Consider the following 6,000-nt stretch of genomic DNA (forward strand, 5'->3'; position numbering starts at 1 on the left):
GATTATCCTCTTGTGGTTCATTGCATAAGGCCACATCCTTTTAGGTAGCATGATCATTCTTGAAAATGTTGATCCTCAAAGATGACTAAACAAAACAAAACAAAAAAGCAAAAACCAAAGAACCTCAAACAAACCACAATCTAGTTGGCAGAAGAAGAGAACTCCAGATTCTCTCTTGACCTATTTTGGTGTAGACCTTGGTAAGGAGAAATGTCAGTCAGTGTTTTGGGGAGCTGAGATTGCTTCTGCCCCTTATTAGTGAGCTAGGGCTGGAAGTACAAACTCAAGTAATTAGCCAACACTGACAGTAAGCAAAAGATACCTGAAAGTATAATATCAAATATCATTTAACTATATGTGTTAATTTCCTTGTTATTCCTTAGCCATATTAAGGCAAAGTCCACAAAGCTGCTTTCAACTTTCTTTTCTGCTTTGAAAAGTCATTTTTTATCTGATTCTCCCTGCTATTATTCTTCTACTTTTGCTTTCTAGAGCATCTTTCAGGTCTTACAATCCTGACAAAAAGGGGGAAGGGTTCCTCTGTTACAGTCCCTACCTGTTGGAATAGATGTCAGGTGGCATCTCACCATTGTATCATTAGTGTATGCAATTGACATAGCCGTATCTGAATTTCTGTGGTTATATGTAAAGCATTGTATTATATTTTACTAATTCCCCAAGACCGAGCCTCCTTCATATAAGCCAAACAAGTATGATTGATTCAGACTTCAGGCACTTATGGATCCATGCTGCTGCAATAACCAGGTGGACGTGGAACCAAACCTGAGGGCATTCTCATTGGTGCAAGAGAGAAAAAGAGGCAAAGCCAGCTGGTTTGTACAATACTATAAAAGACTGAAATAGCTTATCTGCACACCCCGCCATCATCCCTTCCCCATTAGGCATATGGCAGGGGCTACCTAAAAACAACAGTCATGTTCCCCTCCCCACTTCTCCAAAGTTACATGGTGCAATTCTGTGCCACCTTTCCCTCTTCTTCTCCCATAAAGGTTTTCCCAGTTCTTCATCTGAACCCATTTTTATCTGCCTAAGAATGTTAGGGGTAGCTTTATGCCATGTAATTTAGTCTGAGCCAATAACTTACACCTGTATTGGAAATGGCTTTGCCTAAAGTACATAATGGAATATTTAGAATAAAAAAAAGAGGGTGGTCATATAACCATACGCCCATCTGCTGTGTCTCCTGTTTGATAAACCATCCACTACATTTTAAACTTTATTTTACTTTTTATTTTTAGTATTACTATTTATCCAGAGTCTTAAAATGAGAGTGTCTTGGTCTGTTCTGCCTGCTATACAAAATACCATAAACTAGAGCTTGGGAAGCTTGTGCCAGTAGATTCGGAGACTGGTGAAGGCTTTCAGATTAATAGGTGGTCATCCTTTCACTGGGTCTTCACATGTCAGAAGGAGCTAGGGAACTCTGTGAGGGCTTTTATGAGGGTCCTTATGACCTAATCACTTCCCAAAGGTCCCAACTCCTAACACCATCACCTTGGGGATTAGGATGTGAATTTTTAGGGGGACATATAGCAGAGAGAATCTTCTTTGGTGCATAGACTAAATGGAATGGTAACCTAGACTGAAGAAGGGAATGTTCATTAACATATATTAGATTTCTTCTAAGTTTCAGGTACAATGCTAAGCTCTAGAGCAGCGGTTCTCAACCTGTGGGTCACGACCCCTTTGGGGGTCAAATGACCCTTTCACAGGGGTCGCCTAAGACCATCAGAAAACGCATATATAATTACACATTGTTTTTGTGATTAATCACTATGCTTTAATTATGTTCAATTTGTAACAATGAAAATACATCCTGCATATCAGATATTTACATTACGATTCATAACAGTAGCAAAATTACAGTTATGAAGTAGCAATGAAAATAATTTTATGGTTGAGGGTCACCACAACATGAGGAACTGTATTAAAGGGTTGCAGCATTAGGAAGGTTGAGAACCACTGCTCCAGAGTGAAGCGCTCATAGTCTAGAGGTGTCTTTAAATAAATGCAGTATCCCAACTTCTTAGTTTTTATGAGGAATGTATTTGCAATGCCAGAATGACCACAGGAGTCATTCTTTTGCTAAAGACAGATCAATAGAGGAAGATAAATTGCAATCAAAAGGCAGCGAGGTGAGCAGAGATAACAGGAATACATAATGAATAGAATAATTTCTACTTCTATTTATTCATTCAACAAATATTCATTGTTTAGTGCTGTTTTGATGATGATTTTTTTTGAAATGTTTAACTGAGATCACTTAAAATGTAGAATTATCAAATGCATTTACTTGAAGATTTTTAAGAGGTCTGCCCACAAAACTGTACCTACCCAAACCCCAATCACACAATATTGATGCATACACTATGAAGGCAGCCACAAAATCTTGATCAGCTTATTTTTATCAGAAAGACAAGATTTGGCTATATTCCTGATCTTTCATTGTAAAAAAGTGATTTAGACAATAACACAGGCTGCTGTGAAGTTCACACTATGCACCCATTGTAGATGCATTTATGACTTTTTTATTGTGTTCCAGGTTTTCTTCCTATTTCATTCCAGAGATAAACTGAAAGTACAACTTTATTTATTCACAAAGTATGTAACTCATATGGACCTTCAACGAAATGTAATCTAATATTGTGCTGAGAAAAACTTAGAAGTAGCATCTTGTATGTGTGTAGTTTATTCTAATTTTCATATAACAAGTGAAAAAGTAAAGGGGAAGAAAAGCTATGTTTCAATAACGGTTTCTACTAGTCCACCTTTGAGTAATTTGCTGGTTTTTTTTTAAAGGACTGAATGGCTGAATTATTCGCTGTTTTGGCAACTGCTTCTTAAGAAAGAGTATTTATCTACACAGTCCACATTTCGAATGTAAGGTTTCAGCTTGAACAATGTATGATTCTGGACTCAAAAGCCCACAAACCCTTTTATGGCTCTCCCATTGGCTTTTGGAACCATACTAGACAGCCGTTATGGTCATACTGTTAATAAATTAAACTGAGATGGTAGAAAAGTGAAGTTCTACAGAAATTTAATCTTCTTCAAGAAGAAACAACCTGTATTTAAAGTATGAGAAATGAGTAACAATGGCTTTGCATGTATAACTTATTTTTCTTAAGTTGAGAACTTTAGATTCAAATTAATTCTTAATTATCAATACCTTTTAAACAGTCCTTCATCTGATTATTCATATTACTTTTCTTCTGAAGTCAGAAATGATAAACCTTGATCACTCATCTTACTGTTTTTCCAGGTTAGAAACTAACCCACAAGTATTCTTGAGATAATTTTAATGAACACATAGGCAAAAAATGTCTTTATTTCCTAGGGCTGCCATAACAAATTTCCACAAACTGTGTCGTTTAAAATGACAAAAATTTATTATCTCACAGTTTGAATATTGAAAGTCCAACTCGAGGTATTGTCAGGGTTGGTTCATTCTGGAGTCTCTGGGGAAAAAATTGTTCCATGCCTCTCTCCTAACTTCTGATGGTTGCTGGCAGTCGTTGGCATCCACGTTCCTTGGTTTACAGCTGTGTTGCTTCAGTCTCTGCCAACACCATCACATGGCTTTCCTTGTGTGTCTTCCTCTGTGTATTATCTCTGTTTTGAAAACAAAACAATAATAACAAACAAAACCAAAAACATTCCATAATAGGAAATATCGACATTGGAATAAAAATAGCAGAATGGTTAAATAACTTATTGAACATCTATGCAAAGAGCAATTAAAAAAAATGCACTGAAAGATCTCTAAGTCATTATGTAAAAATAGCAAGTTACAGAAAAATGATCTGTGGTTTGATTTTATTTTTACATTAAAAATACAAATAAACACACATTCTACATGTCTATATGTTTGTACATATTTATGTACATTTACATAAATTAATGGTAAATATTTGAAAGGATAAGCTACAAATTATCCAAATAGTTACTTCTGGATGATGAGGAAGAAATGAAATTCTCTATTATTTGAATTTCATATGATTAAGTTACATTTGTATATTATTTGTATAATTAAAAAATAACTTTTTAAGACAAGGACAATAAAATGGAGAATAATATTGTTTAGTATTTATCACTCCCACCTGTATTAGAGGTTTTTCTTCTTCATGCCAAGCTAATTGATTAGCATATTTGAATAAAATCACTATCTACAGGTGTCATAGAAATGATACTTAAGTTGCAGACAACACCTAGGTTCAATTCTCACTTCTGTCAAAGACTAACTATGTGAGAGCTGATCCTCAGATTTATCACCAGTTACATGAGAATAATGACAACATTTGCCTCGCTCTGTTGTGGTGAGGGTTATTTAAGAGAAAATGAAATAGAGTATATAAATGCTCTTATAGAGTCTCCCATTATTGCCACCTACCATAGCTGGCAGCAAACACATTATGCAACAGACAACCTTCCTATATTTCAAAAGGTTTCCTTTTCTTTACCTTTGCTTTCTTTTTATTTATCCATAAGTCTTACAAAGTAGAAGAAATGGTATTCAGCATCTTAGTTATTTACAGTAAGTACATTATTTACAATAAGTACCTTATTTATTTACATTTCAACCAGTCCTGTGACTTCTTAGTTACTTAACTTTGTTCTTCTCAAAACTGTTGGCCAACCCACAAAGAGGTCAATGAAAGGGACTCAACCTCTCGGTCATCAAAGGGCCTGTAACTCATATCATCTTCTCTGGAATTATTCATAAACCTATATCAGCTCCTCTACCTTAGTGCAGCTCCTTGGAGAGGCTGTTGGCCTGAATTTTAGGAGACATGGAGTCCTTGCTGCAACTCTGCCCTCTCCCCTACTTAATACTGCTGGCCTTCTTAATATTCTGGTGACACTGCCTGTGGGGTTAAGAACTAAAATTAAACACACTCTTTAATGTGCTTTGAAATCTGAGGAGTCCAGGGACCCATGAGATTCTTTGGTACCTATAAACTTCCTCAAAGATCATGAAAACTATGAGAACCTCATTAGAACTAAATGAATTTTAAAGTAAGTGAAATTTCCTTGGAGTTCTCTAATTTGAGGACTTAGTAGTCCCACAGGTGAAAATGTGAAATTTGTTATTATAATTCTGAGGGAGGAAAAAGATGCAAATAAAACTTTATGTTCAGTAGTATCTTTGGCCTGTTTGAATAATGGTCAGACAATATTCTCCTTGTAAAATGAAGGACAATTGAAATGACCTATCTCTCAAGGGGTATTAGTTCTTAGGGGAAACTGACAAAAAAAATCAATGCAAATGAACAAATACATATGGAATGTCTATTAAGTGTCAGCCACACACTGTACTAGGGACAGAACTTAAACTCTAGTGGGAAGGACAAACAGTTAAATATGCAGTGGTCTGGCTGAAGGGAGCCATGAGAAGGGCCTTAAATGTTGCTATTGCAACACTTAGATGGATGCCCCACCCATCTATGAGGGCCAGGATGGAGCTTTTCAGTCACAGAAGTTTTCCCAGAAAAAGAGATGGCTAAAGCACAATGTGAAAAATGAATAAAAGGTAGCTGAAAAGAGAAGAGGAATGGGATGCAGAAGAAGATTCTAGTTAGAAAGAATTTGAAGAACTAGAAGATGAGCAAATACAGATGATTAGAAAAGCTAAGCAGTATAAAACAATAATCATAGACACTGTAGATATCTAAGGTATTTTGGAAAAAAAAAAGGAGTTATTTTACGTGTGCTTCTTTGAGACGATCACATCACATTGTACTTAAATAGTGGTCTTAAGTCCCCAGGAATGAAGAGATATATCTTTCTTACATCAATCTAACTGTCAGCACTTTGATAGCTCCTGCATCATCTAGCACAGAGCCTTGCCAGTCAGTCTATATTGCGCAACTAGAGCACTTCCAGGTATTCGTCTCATTTCATGACCTGCACTGATATTATCCTCATTCTCACATGCTCTCTAAGTCATTGTTCTGCTTTAGATAGGAAGGACATCACAAA

This window comes from Furipterus horrens, unplaced genomic scaffold, assembly GCF_987537825.1.
Source record: "Furipterus horrens unplaced genomic scaffold, mFurHor1.1.pri manual_scaffold_3, whole genome shotgun sequence".
NCBI lineage: Eukaryota > Metazoa > Chordata > Mammalia > Chiroptera > Furipteridae > Furipterus > Furipterus horrens.